Raw genomic sequence first — 14,021 nt, forward strand, 5'->3', positions numbered from 1 at the left:
GTGACATGGAAAGGGCTTGCTCTAGAAGCCTCCAGAACCACCAGGGCTGAGGGGTGGCCAGCCCGTAAATGCTTATTATGGGAATGAGGGAATGCGTACAAGCAAGTGAGTAAAATCATTCTGAACATTCCCCCAGCGGACAGTATTTCATCTGTCCCGTCACTTACCCTGTGCCACCTGCTCCCCCACTAGACCAGAAAATCCTTTCCAGTAGGGGCTGGGGCCGGGCATCAAGAGTGTCTCCCTGAGGCCTAGCTCTGCTTTTTGCAGTGGATGCTCAGGAAATAACTTATCCCATGGCTTTGAACCACTGACCCGGGAGGAGAAAGGATCACCAAGACCAAATGTTTAGATGTATCAAGGCCTTCATTCATTCATTCACCAAACAGCTTTGTGATGTGATAGAAAATCGGTGAATCAGAAATAGAGACGAGGGTGCCTGGGTGGCTCAGTGGGTTAAGCGTCCGACTTTGGCTCAGGATCTCTTGGTTTGCGAATTCCAGCCCCGCATCCAGCTCTCTTCTGTCAGCACAGAGCCTGCTTTGGATCCTCTGTCTCTCTCTCTCTGCCCCTCCTCTGCTCTTTCTCTCTCTCTCTCTCTCTCAAAAATAAACATTAAAAAATTTAAAAAAAGAAGAAGAAATAGGGAAGAGAGGAAATTATTATGTGCTAACAGTGCACAGAAATTGTCCTAGGTGCTTTCACGTGCTGCACTTAAACTTCATGATAACCTGGAAGGGGGCATTGTTACTGCCAGGAGCAGATGTGCAACTGACATCTACGTGTACCTAGGTCCAGAGTCCAGGGTCTTTCCATCCTCTCTCCCTCCCTTCCTCTCCACGGGAGGATGTTGTAAAATCAAAGTTGTCAAGGTCTGGAATCAGTTAACCAGATCTTCCTGGAGGCAGAAGATCAGGAAGACCTCTGAGTCTCTCTCTCAGCAGAGAATCCTCTGATTTAGGCCACCCGGGCCCAAGGAGCTCTGATGGGCAGATCCCCTCCCTCCACCTCCCAGACCCAGGCCAGCTCTCCTCAGGTGCATCCAAACACCTATAACAGACAGAAAGCCATGCTTCCAGGGATTGTAGGATTCAGAACCGACTTGAGGGGTTAATTTTTTGAAGGAAAAAAGAAAGGTATAAACACTGCTGAAAAACTGAGCCGACAAGCTCAGGGGAAACCCGAGCCACAGAAGTCTTAGTCAAAAGTGCTGGCTGAGAAATCGCTGGCCCCTGCCAAGCCCAGGGAAGGGAAGCTTGCACATTCCCGGGCTGCGTGTTTCAAATACTTTCCGCGGTTTCGCCAGTGGAGGGCCAGGAGAGAGGAATCTGTCATTACCAACTTGGGTCTGCAAAACAGCTTGGCTGGCAGGGAGCAGTGAACTCGCAGGAGGCAGGAAGCGGAAAACCTGAGTCATGAGCTTCAGGGGACGGGGGAATGTGCAGGAGGGAGGAGGTGAGAGGCAACCGACCACAGACCAAAGGGTCTGCGCGGATCCTTTGACTCCCAACGCATTCTTGCCGGCTCACCACCGTGACTGCCCCTGCCCTGTGGGGTAGAGACTCGTGCAGTTTCCCAAACGTTCTTCATCAGTGTAAACATTTGTGGAGGACCTACTAGGTGCCAGGAATCCTGCTGAACATCCAACACAACGACCCGAGGAAGCAGAGCGGGCACCGTATGCCCGCTTCTCAAACAAGGAAACCGAGAGCCAAAGAGGCACTGGAATTGCCCCACGCCACACAGCAGATGGCCAAAACGTCAGTTCGTCCTTTGTGTATTGAGGGCCTACTAAGTGCCGGGCACTGGGTCAAGGACTGGGCTGCAAAGATGGAGATGACAAGGCCTTTTCAGTGAAGGGCTCAAAATCTTATAGATTAGGACCAGTGTGTGTGTGTGTGTGTGTGTGTGTGTGTTTTCAAGATACATTTATATCTGCTACCCAAGTTTTCTTATTACACCATGTGTGGGAGGAGGGGTGAAGATGCTTCGGAGATGTGACAACATGGAGGTGAGGGACAGGAGGGATGTGATGGCGGAGTGCTGGGTGACAAGCCGTGAGGCCCGGCCTCACAGTTCAGGCTGTTGCTAACGTGCTGTGTGACGCAGGGAGCCGCTTCAGTCCCTTTGGCTCTTGATTTCTGAAGAGGACACCACCCGTGCGTGTCCAGCCTCCCTTTGGAGGTACTGTTCGTGACACACCGTTGCCCTCATGCCGGTGGCTTCTTACTGCAAGCCGCCATCCTCTGCCTGAAGACCTTCTCTGGCTGCAGGACGATGCTGCGTCCAAGGTGGGGCAGGCTAAAAATGGGGGGGTTCATGTCCCCAGGAGCAGCCATCAACAAAAGACTGATGGGAGTTGGGGGATGAAGACAGGCCTTCCTGTCTCCTTGAACAGGACTACTCTGAAGGGCATGTTCACAGCAGCCTCCCTCCCGGGGCTTCCTAGTGGCAGGGGCCCCAGCTGCCCACAGGGGTACTCCACCCATCAAGCACCCTGTGTTCTCTCCTGTCCTTCCACCTCCCACATCCCTTCTGGCTCTGTCGGTTAAGTGTCCGACTCTTGGTTTCGGCTCGGGTCATGATCTCACCGTTTGTGGGTTCCAGCCCTGCATCAGGCTCTGTGCTGAGCCCCCACCTTGGAGCCTGGAGCCTGCTGTGGATTCTAGGTCTCCATTTCTCTCTCTACTCCTCCCCCGCTTGCGCTCTCTCTCTCTCTGTCTCCCAAAAATAAATAAATGTTTAAAAAAAAAAATTAAAAAAGAAGCAAGCAGCCTCCAGCCAGGAGGCTGAGGGGCTGCTTAGGCTGCCCTAAGGGGCAACCCTGAGGGGCTGCTTAGGCTGTGGGTAGGGGGTCAACAGGGGATTTATGGCCTGGGAGAAGCCCTGCATTGGTGCCCTCACCCCTGTGCTCTCCCCGACCCTGGGCCTGCCATTCCCTTCAGCCAGAACGCGCTTCCCTCCCTCCACACCAGCCAACCCCTCCTTCAAAGCAGTTCGGACATCTCCAAGTCTATGCAGCCTTCTCCAACATCTGCCCTCTTCTGGTCATCAGGCGTCCCCTGCTCCTCCTGCCCTTCCATGGGGTCTGGGACACCCTCCAGCACCGTACCCAGTGTCCTCTCTGGGGAACCACTGTTGGTGAGTCTGTGTTACCTCTTCCCAAAGGTCTCTGAGAGCAGGACTCATGCTCGTTTTCTTTTTATCCTCAGGTGCTGGCTCTTACAGCTCTATAAATGTTACCTGAGTGAATAAGAGTAGGAAAATTACTCAAAGCTTGTTGAGACCCCATTTCCTCACTACAGGGAACCCGATGGGGAGACCAAAGGCCAGGGATTTGGCACCGCAGACTGGAGCCTCAGACGATCAATTCTGCCACCACTGCATAGATCCAGAGGCTTCCCTTCATAGCTAGAGACCAGCAAAGAGGTGGCCCTGTGACAGGTCCCTTCTAGGGACAGTTTTGTAGAAGTGCAGTGGTTTTAAAAGCTTTTCTAGCTATGGAGTTCAAACAAAATCCTCCCCAGAAGTCCAATAACTGCTCTGGTTAAAAGGGAAGGGGAGGTGGGGGTAGAGTCCTCTTGACAACCCCTTATCCTGGAGACAAACCACTCGAGAATCCCCTGGGACTCCATAGAGCTGTTTCAAAGCCACTGGCCAAGTAAGAAGAGCTGGGTTGTGTCCAAGGACCTAGGTTCTAGTCCCACTCTGCAACTTGCAGGCTGTGTGACCCTGGGCCAGTCACTTCACCTCTCTAGGCCTCAATTTCCTCACCCCCATGATGGAGAAGTTAATGTCTCCCTCACAGGGATGCTGAGAGGCTCAACGCTGATAACCAGGGTAGCTCTGTACCTTACGGTCAGCATAAAATTTGTTGTCAGGGGGCCCAGAAGGACATGAGAAATCTTGTGTCATTTTGAAACAGGCACTCTTGGAGGCACTAGGCCCTGGGCTACAGAACAGACACATGGCTGCAAGACTCATGGTTGCCTTTTTTTCTTGGGGCTTCAGGCCCCTGCATGCTCGCCAGGCGCCTCTTTGCCCCAGACCTCATTACCCAGCCAGCTGGGGCCCTCACGCAGGCATTGTTTCTCGTCCCTGGGTGTGGAGCTGGAACACGTGGGCACGGAAAATTCCTCCCCTCGCTGCTCCACCAGCCAAACCCCAGTCCCAGCCCGGGATGCGGACCCCTAAAGGGAAATGGAGGCAGAGTGTTCTGGCCCCAGGAATCAGCTAATGGAACCTTGTTAATTACTATGTAAATTACTTTAATAGCCTGATCCCCGCCAGACAGTTGTTCAGGGGCTTAAGACTCTAGGCTGGGGAGATGGGATCTCAGGTGAGGGGAAGGAGCAGCCTTTCCTTGGCCCAAAGAGCTCCCATGTATGGTTTCCCATGGGGTGGGAGGAGAGGCACAGATTGGTAACCAGAGGGGAGGATGACCTTGCATCTGAGCATGGCCCATGAGGATCCTGAAAATGACACTGACATGTAGGAATCAAGTCCATCTTGAAGACTGGCACTAAAAAGCACCTCAGATGATCTCTGGTCCTCACGCCTTCTCTGCGTCCAGGGAGAACAGAAGCCCAGAACAGGTGAGTGACCTGTCCGAAGTCACACGGCAAGATGATGGCCAGGCAGGGGCCGGTCTCCCATCTCCGGCCCAGGGCTTCTCAAACTGGCTCCTGGGGATGCGCTAGACCCGGGCGCCCTACCTGAAACATCCAATAGTAAGACTTTCCCAACTTTCAGAGGAAAAAAGAAATGCAACCAGAGGCATTTTCTTGATTTTAAGGTCTACCTACAGTTTTTATAAAAAGATACACTACCCTACAGGCACGATCCGTAGCTATATTTTCTTCCAGAAACATGCTCTTGTACCGTGGAATTAAGCATGACAGAATGTCATAGCATTCTATAAGGAGGCCGTGACTTTAAGATTCTCTGACCTGAAGGGAACCCTCAGTCCTGAAGCACTTCTTTTCATCTCAGTTTTCCAGATAAGGGAAGAGACACAGAGATGCTAATGACTTCTGAAGGACCAGTGCTCTTCCCTCCCTGCCATTTGTCAGAAGTATGTGTAAACCAAGAGTGACTAAGTGCTGAGAGGGCTAGGAAGGAAGGCGGGCGAGAGCGAGGACACCCCTACTATGGGGCTGCTGCCAGGACGTTGAGCTGTATTTGACAGGCTCCCCGACCTCTCCGCGGGCTGCCTGCAGGCACACGGCTCCCTGCTGCAGCACAGGCCGAGTTTCAGACAGTAGGTCTGCTGGCAAGACGAAGGCTGGGCTGGAGTGGTTCTATCATAACATGGTGGCTCTGTGGCCACTTGCTACCTGTGTGACCTTGGGCATGTGGCGTCGTCTATCTGAGTTTTGACTCCATCTGAGAAATGAGAATAAGAACACTTGCCTCACAGGATGGTTGAAAGAATGAAATGAGATGGGCCTGTGCACCTGGTACGGTGCCTGGCACTCACTTTCTCCCTCCTGGTCTCCCCTCTCTAAGATGTAGATGTGAATATGTTTTTTCATGTTTACTTAATTTTTTTAGAGAGAGAGAGAGAGAGAGAGAGAGAGAGACACAGAATCTGAAGCAGGCTCCAGGCTCTGAGCTGTCAGTACAGAGCCTTGACACGGGGCCTGAACCCACAAACCATGAGATTGTGACCTGAGCTGGAATCAGACGCTCACCCAGGCGCCCCAAGATGTAAATATTTTTAAATTCAGGTCAGGTGCAGGGACCTGGAGTGTGTCACTAGGTAAATGCAGTGGGCTATCAAAGCCCCCACCCCCCCGCCCCCCTCCCTGGGTACCCAGTGCCTTCCTTGCACCTCCAGGGAGTGTAGTGGATCGGAGGCTCTCAGCGCCCCATGAGGCTCTGCCCAAGCCTCTCCCTCACGTGCCCTGCAGTCCCAGCTCTGCCCTATGCCCGGCACTGGCTGGCGGTTCCCTTCTGCCAACCCCCAACCCTCCTGTCAGCACCCCCAACTCAAGAAGCCTTCCCACTGCCTCCAGAACCTGGTTTCCTTGGTCCTCAATGCCGCACACAGGGGCTTCCTCCTTCTCTTCCCTCGAGGGCTATTCTACCACCACCTCATCCTGGGCTCTAGGTTCTGAGTATTTCCTGGGTCTGCTGGCCAGAAAAGGTAGGGCCATCTGAGACTTGGTCTCTGTCCTTGGGAACGGGGAAGCAATACAGTAGTCCCCACCACAACCACGAGAGGGGAAATGCTGTGAAGCTCTGCCAGCAGCAGGGATTGCTAACGTTTGTGATAGGTATAAAGGTACAAACACAGATGCCGACAGATCAAATACGCCAGGCTCTCTTTGAGGTGTCTGATGATCCCCCGCTGGGGCTGTCAGCTTCTCCTCCACGCCTCACCTCGGAGGTTATTTCCTTGGAGAAACACCTTTCCCTCCACCCGACCTTGGCTCTGTGTCCCTCTCCCACCTGGGCACTTCCCAGAGGGGACCATCGTGGCCTGTTTGCCTGCCTGTCCCTGCACTGGGCTGAGCTCTAGGAAGGGAGGGGCCGCAGCTCATTCACCTGGCTCTGGACTAGTTTTGACTGCAAGTAACAGAGTCCAGCCAAATTTATTTAATCAAAAAGGGGAAATTTCTGGAAGGCCATGAATGTGCTTTAGGAGGGGCCCAAGGAGATACAGCTGGCCTCAGGAAGGGCTGAAACCAGAAACAGGTCACCCTCCACACTTCCCCTTCCTCTCTCATCCCTGCTTCTTTCTCCTCTCCATTAGAATTGTCTCATGAAAGTTTCTGCTTAGCCCCTAAAATGTTAACTATAACATTACCGAGTGTGAGAAACAAACGGTCCGCTGTGCACGATTTTAAAGTAAGTGGTCAGGGCGCCTGAGTGGCTCAGCCCGTTCAGTGTCTGACTCTTGGTTTAGGCTCAGGTCATGCTCTCGCAGTTCATGGGATCGAGCCCCGTGCCAGGCTCTGCGCTGGCAGCATGGAACCCGCTTGGGAGTCTCTCTCTTTCGTCTCTGCCCCTCCCCTACTCATGCTGTCTTTGTCTCTCTCAAAATAAATAAATAAACTTTAAAAAATAAAGCGATCAAAAGCTTCTTGGATAAGCTTGAGGCTCTCACCTTAAGCCCTTCCCCACACAGAGGTTATGAAAGGGGAGGAGTCAGAAGTTAAGGACTTTGAGAAGGAGGATGCCTTTGGACTGGTCTATATGGTGTGTGTCCTTTCCACCACTAACAAGACATGATAATGGCCTTTAGCCTTAAAAGATCAAACTGCCAGTTATTTTACCAGAAAAAGATGGGTTTGTTTGGGAACAGCAGAGACCTGCAATCTGGACAGGCTGGCTGCAGCAAAATCATAGGCAAGTCCACAGAACAAAGAGAAGGAGTGCTCTTATAGAGGAAAGGGGGGACACTGGAAATGCTGTTATAAACAAAATGTCCCTTGGAGTAAACTGGGAGTTGGAAGTATTGTGGCTTTTCATTGGCTGAGTTGTCACTGTCTCTCACTGGCTGGGCTATGGGGTAGGAGGAAAGCCTTTTTTTTTTTTTTTTTAATGTTTATTTATTTTTGAGAGACAGAGAGAGACAGAGCATGAGCAGGGGAGAGGCAGAAAGAGAGGGGAGACACAGAAACAGGCTCCAGGCTCTGAGCTGTCAGCACAGAGCCCACCCAGCATGGGGCTCGAACTCACGAATCGTGAGATCATGACCTGAGAGCTGAAGTCAGAGGCTTAACTGACTGAGCCACCCAGGTGCCCCAGGAAAGTCTTTCTCCGTCCTGCTGGGGCAGTAAGGTAGTATCCACCTGCATGGTCCCTGTCTTCCTGTAGGATTTTCAATTGGCAATGTGTGGTAGGACTTAAGAGCTCCCTGTGCCCAACCCCCGAACTTCATTTTAGTGAGTTTTCCTTTATTAGTTTTCACGTAGCTAACACCGATGGAGCGTTTATCGTGTGCCAGGCCCCACGCCGAGCACTATACATGGGTCATCTCATTAAGCCTTCAAAACAGACAGCTGAGGGAGGTTCTATTAATTAGCATCCCCCATTTTACAGATGAGAAAACTGAGGCATGGGAAGGTGAAGTAACTTGCCTAGTAAGTTTCAGTTTGGATTCAAGCAGCCCCTGACTACTAAGCCCTGGGTTATACTGTGCCATGGCTGTGGCACATGGCATTCTTGTGTGTGTTACACACTACGGTGACAGTGTTGATATAGGTGTGCACACGCGCCTGTGTGTGTCCCCAGGGGTGTTACACACACGTGCACGTGTGTGGGTCAGTGCACTGCCCCCGTGGGAGACCGGAGAGGGAGGCAATGTCACACTTCCTCACGCTTCATCTCCCATGCAGTGCTGGTGAAACTTTACCCAGCTTCCGCTCTTTGGTGGCCATCTTACTTTCTTCTTTTTAAGTTTATTTATTTACTTTGAGAGAGAGAGTGTGAGAGTGGGGGAGGAGCGGAGAGAGAGAATCCCAAGCAGGCTCTACACTGACTGTGGATGTTCGAACTCACAAACTGTGAGCTCGTGACCTGAGCTGAAATCTAGAGTCAGATGCTTAACTGACTGCACCACCCAGGCTCCCCAAGTGACCATTTTTCTTGATGAAAAATTTCGTTAGTGGAGGAATGGTTGTTTGGCACTGGGGAGCCCTGCATGCTTGACAGCTTTGGCAGATGAAGGCCCAGAGGGAGAAGCAGCGCCCACAGCGCTCACTGCTCCCGTGTCAGGGATCTTGGGGTAAACCGAAGCCACCGCACGGGAAGGAGGAGGGGCCTCCAAAAGACCCGGGACATGGCGGCAGCTACCGCCCCTTGGCCTTTGCCACCCAGCCGGCAGGCTCCCCTCAGCCTTGTTGCTAGACGCCCCAACGCCAGAGCTGCCTTCTGAACGCCCACTCCATCCTGAACATGGCCCTGCTCCACAAACCTCTAGTGCTCCCTCCTACCCTAAACATGAAATCCCATGCTTGTGCCCAGCTTTCCTCCAGCACCAGGGCCCAAACGGCCTCTCCAGAGAATCCTCTGAGGTAGGTGCCAAGGCTGGCACAGGGTGAGGGGAGAGATGTCCTCACTCTCAGGGTCCAGCCTGCCCCACTTTCCCCGCATATACTCCACCACCCTTGGCACAGGAGCGGGGATATCTGCGGGCTCCTCAGAACTGAACTAAAGGTGCTACAGGAAATTCAACTCAGATTCAACAAAGGCTCTGAGCACCAGCTTGATGCTGTGCCCCTCCGCATATACCCTGTCACTCAGCCTCACAGCACCCCATTTTGAAAGCACCTCACTGCCCCCGAGTCTGTCACAGAGCCAGCACGTAGCCGAACGGCAGCAATGATGACCACCGCGGACTGAGGACCTACTATGGGGCAAGCCTCATAGTGGGGCTTCCCTCCCTTACTTTGTGAACCCCTGCGACAACCCAGAGCGTCGGTCCCCCCTTCAGGAGGTCGGTCCCAATTGTTCACTGACGCCACATTTATGAATTTGCCGACTCAATAAAATGTATTTAACTCCCATTCAATACTTCTTCTGCTTCCAGGGTCGTTTGCAAACATGTGCAGAGTGGCAAAACACTCGAGTGGCCCTATTCACACGTTCCCAGACGACGTCCCACAAAGTGACGCTCTGCCTTTCTTGTCTCAGCTCGAGCTGCAAACAACTGGCCTGTGGTCTACTTAGTGCCCTGCTCTTCACATTTTTGTGCTTTTATTCTTTGGTGATTTCACTGTTTCAGGTGGCCCCACAGGCAATGCTAAGGTTCTGTCTAGTGGTCCTACGTGCAAAAAGGCCGTGGTGTCCTCACAGAGAAAACTGGTGTGTTAGCTAAGCTTCCTTTTGTCAGTGAATCAATAATTTCTATTAAATAAGGTGTTTACACAGAAACATAAAACAAGGTTATGTATTGATCACTTGACGAAAATGCAACCTGAAAACTGACCGGGTGGCAGGAAACCCTGTATTTTCCCTAGGAGAATGGCTCAGTATTTGTTAATTCCATGCTCCCACGTGCTTTATAGAACGTGGCTACGGCAAATAACAAGTATTTTTGTCCTTTGCTGGTGAAGAAGTTGTCACCCACCTGGGCTTCCACAGCTAGCGAGTTGCAGGCCATTCCGGGAGGAGGCAGAAACAAGTGACCTCCCCACCTGGTTCTTTCACGAGGTGTGGGGTACATGCTGGTGGCCTGGGACATCAGTGGGGTGTCAGTGGGGGGCAAAGTGAGGCCAACTTGCTATTAAATAGCATTATCTAAAGTTCTTTTTCATTTATCTTTCAATCCTTACGATTGGATACAAGTGAAAGCCTGGGTCTGGTGCAAGTCAGTCCTTAATGAGTCCCAAATCCTCCTGCTAATCCCCCTTTTTAATAAAGAAAAACCCTCAGGTGTGCAGCCTCTAGGAGGTAGGAGGGTCTAGCTGGAATTTAGTAACACTTATCTTTATACTTGCCTTCAAACAGAATACTGGCCATAAATAATGGCTCATGATAATAGTTTTTAACTTTCAACAAAGGGACAGAAACTTTCTTTCCAAATAGATACAATTAAGTACAGGTATAAATATTTAAAGAAAAATGTTAAATAAATAAGTGTAAGGAAAATCCAAGGTGGCCTCTACTGGTTTCTGAAGGAAGCAAAAACCAAGAAAGTAATACGTGAACGACTGATGTTTTAGGGGTGCTGGCTGGCAACATTCTGTCTCTTGATCTCGATGCCAAAAACACAAAGGTATATTAAAACTTTTAATGGTTTGGGGCTCCTGGGTGGCTGAGTCGGTTAAGTATCTGACTCTTGATTTTGGCTCAGGTCATGATCTCACAGTTTTCTGAGATCGAGTCCCATGTTGGGCTCTGCGCAGTGTGGAGCCTGCTTGGGATTCTCTCTCTCCTTCTCTCTCTGCCCCTCCCATCCCTCAAAATAAATAAAGAAACATTAAAAAAAAAAAAACCTGTTAATAGTTTAAGCCACTATGGCTTAAACCAACAACAAGTTTATTATTTCATCATTCTGGAGGTCAGAAGTCCAAAACAGGTCCGTAGGACTGTGTCCTTCTGGACGTCAGAAGGAAAGAGGATTCCCTGTCTTTTCCAGCTCCCACAGGCTGCCTGCACTCCTTAGCTTGTGGCCTCATCTCCAATCTCCGAAGCCAACATTGAATCTCTCTCTCCTGCCTCCCTCTTTCCTTTATAAGGATGCTTACGGTTACACTGGCCCACGTGGATAAGGCAGGCTACTCTCCCTATGTCAGAATCCTTAATCACATCTGCAAAGTCCCTTTTGCCACGTAAGGTAACATATTCACAGATTCTGCAATTAGGATGTGGGTATCTGTTTGGGCCTTTATTTTGCCTACCACATGTGTGAGTGTGAGGGTGTGGAAGCATATACAGGGAGAATAAGGGTGTGTGAATGCACGTGCCCAGAAGCACATGTGTATGGGTGGCGGGGGGAGGGTGTACAGAACCTGCAGGGCTGGGCACTTGGGAACTAAGGCTCCTCCTGGCTCACAGCCTTCCAGCACAGCCAAGCGTGCAGCTGAAATCTGCCACTGTCCCCTCAAAGCCTCTCTTTGCAGTGAGGTCACCTCTTCCCTCCCAGCTGGGACCAGGGTAGAGGGGAGGGCTGGGGATCCCATGATGGGGTGGGTGGTGCTGGCATGCCTAGGGCCCCTGCTGAAGACACGGAGGCCTGGGTGGGGAAGACGGCCCTGGTCCACTCTCAGCAATCACTCTGTTCAACTGCTCTTTGATGAGCTCCCCCAGCAAATGTAGGGCAGGTTCATCATCTGTATTCAGACAGAGCCATTTGATCACATTTCTGGGCACCACCCTGACCCCATCCTGGTTTGGCTGGGCTTGGGGGTTTTACAAACTGCAAATCCATCTGCCTTCATAACTGCGCCGTTTATTTTCAAAACTGAGGTGCCCCTTGGCACCTTATTAGTGATTACAAAACACAGTAGCAGCAAGCTCTCATTTATGTGCTGCCTACCTTCCATGTCAGCATGCTAAACCCTTCACACACATTATACCCCTCAACCCTGTGCCGAACGCACAAGGGAGGCATTTCTGAGCGAAGGAATCCAAAGCTCAGAAAGATTAAGTGACTTGCCCAAGGTCCTGAAGCAAGTGACCATGGGAGCTAGGGTCTGAGTGCAGCCCTAAAGGTAATCCACATTGCCTTGTTTCTGGGAAGAGCATGCCTGGGGCCCCATTCCTTCGCTTAGGCCTGCCTCTCCTGGAAATTCTCCTCCAAATGTCCCCATGTCCTGGGGACGGGGGCGGGAAAGTGGCCCAGGTCTGGGGCTGTGCCTCTTGTCAGGTTAGCCCCAGATCTCTTGCTGACAGGCTTCATCCCCTTCAGGCCATGGGCCCAAAGCCTTGGAGAGGGAACTAGCCTGAGGGAGTGGTCTCCAGCCATCTTTCAAGGATATGGACTAAATCTCAGGCTAGAGATTTTTATACCTACTTTCCCTTCCTTAAACACAAAGAAATGGGGTGCCTGGGTGGCTCAGTCAGTTAAGTGTCCAACTTCGGCTCAGGTCATGATCTCACAGCTCATGGGTTCGAGCCCCACATCGGGCTCTGTGCTGACAGCTCCGAGCCTGGAGCCTGCTGCTTCAGATTCGTGTCTCCCTTTCTCTCTGTCCCTCCCCCACTTACGTCCTGTCTCTCTCTCTCTCAAAAATAAATAAAACTTAAAAAAAAATCAATATATGAAATATAATTGCCAAATTGCCTAAAATGCACAATCCAAATACTCCCACAAAAATACTCCCACAAAAACCTCACAGTGAGGGTTATGTCAAAAAGACACAGGAGCCAACCGCAAGAGCTCCAAATAGGCAGAGCTAGGACAATTTAAGCAACAAAATTAAAAGTTATCGGATTATAACCCAAAGTATAAAATACATATCCATGAGTCCATAGTGCTATAAATTTATGATCGAATAAATAAATAAGAGAGACAAGACAAAACCCTGGTGCAAAACAATCCCAAATAATATTTTATACACACACACACACACACACACACACACACATGCTCACCACTCAAGGAACAAGAACATAAGACCCCAAGCCTTAAGTGTGGGTTGTGCACAGTGACTTCCTTCCAAAGAGCACAGTATGGGAAGTGGAGAGAATAGCTTATTATGGAGACAGACACTACCTCCGCTATGCGATCAAGGCCAACCTCAAGAGTGTAAGTTATGTTGGTAAATATGAGGAGAAGGGCACTTTATCTCTGTGTTCTTCCTCCCCAAAACTCATACCCCTGCTCTAGGCATGAGGAAAACAGCAGACAAAGTCCAGGAGAGCAGTGTACCTGACCAGTGCTACTCAAAACTGTCAAGGTCATCCAAAACAAGAAGAGTCTGAAGATGGTCACCCCCAAGAGGAGCCTAAGGAGACTTGACAACCAAACGCAGTGTGACATCCTGGATGAGATCCTGGACAAGAAAAAAGGTGGTAGGTAAAAACAAAGGAAAACTGAATCAAGTAGGGACTTCAGTTAATAAGAGGCACCAGCATTGGTTCATTAATAATAACAAATGTACCATACTAAGGTAAGATGTCAGTAAGAGGGGAAGCTGGGTGGGGAGGTACATGGAAGTTCCCTGTACTATCTTTGCAATTTTTCTGTAAATAAAAAGCTATTCTAAAATTAACAGTTTATTTGAAAATAACACATTAAGGGGCGCCTGGGTGGCTCAGTCAGTTAAGTGGCCAAATCTCGGTTTTGGCTCAGATCATGATCTCGCAGTTCTTGAGATCAAGCCCTGCATGGGCTCTGTGCTGGCAGTGTGGAGCCTGCTTGGGATTCTCTCTTTCCCGCTCTCTCTCCCTCTGCCCCTCCCCTGCTCATACTCTTGCTCGCTCTCAAAATAAATCAATAAACACTAAAAAAATAAAAAATAAAATAGCATATTAAAAATTTTTATACATTAAAAATTTTAAAACATAGTATTTATTATTTGAGCTTTAAAAGTAACATAAAAATAATAATAATTTTGGTATACATT

At 50.3% G+C, this 14,021-nt stretch overlaps 1 long non-coding RNA gene across 1 annotated transcript in view; it reads right to left on the bottom strand.

Annotated features, from left to right (window-relative positions):
* LOC132668966 (uncharacterized) overlaps window positions 1–14,021 on the bottom strand; it is a 35,769-nt gene that overhangs the window by 4,539 nt on the left and 17,209 nt on the right. The window contains exon 4 of the long non-coding RNA XR_013555921.2: window positions 13,325–13,448. This is a non-coding gene — a long non-coding RNA (uncharacterized LOC132668966). The remainder of the gene's footprint in view (window positions 1–13,324; window positions 13,449–14,021) is intronic.

Source organism: Panthera onca, chromosome B3, assembly GCF_046562875.1.
Source record: "Panthera onca isolate mPanOnc1 chromosome B3, mPanOnc1 haplotype 2, whole genome shotgun sequence".
Taxonomy (NCBI): domain Eukaryota; kingdom Metazoa; phylum Chordata; class Mammalia; order Carnivora; family Felidae; genus Panthera; species Panthera onca.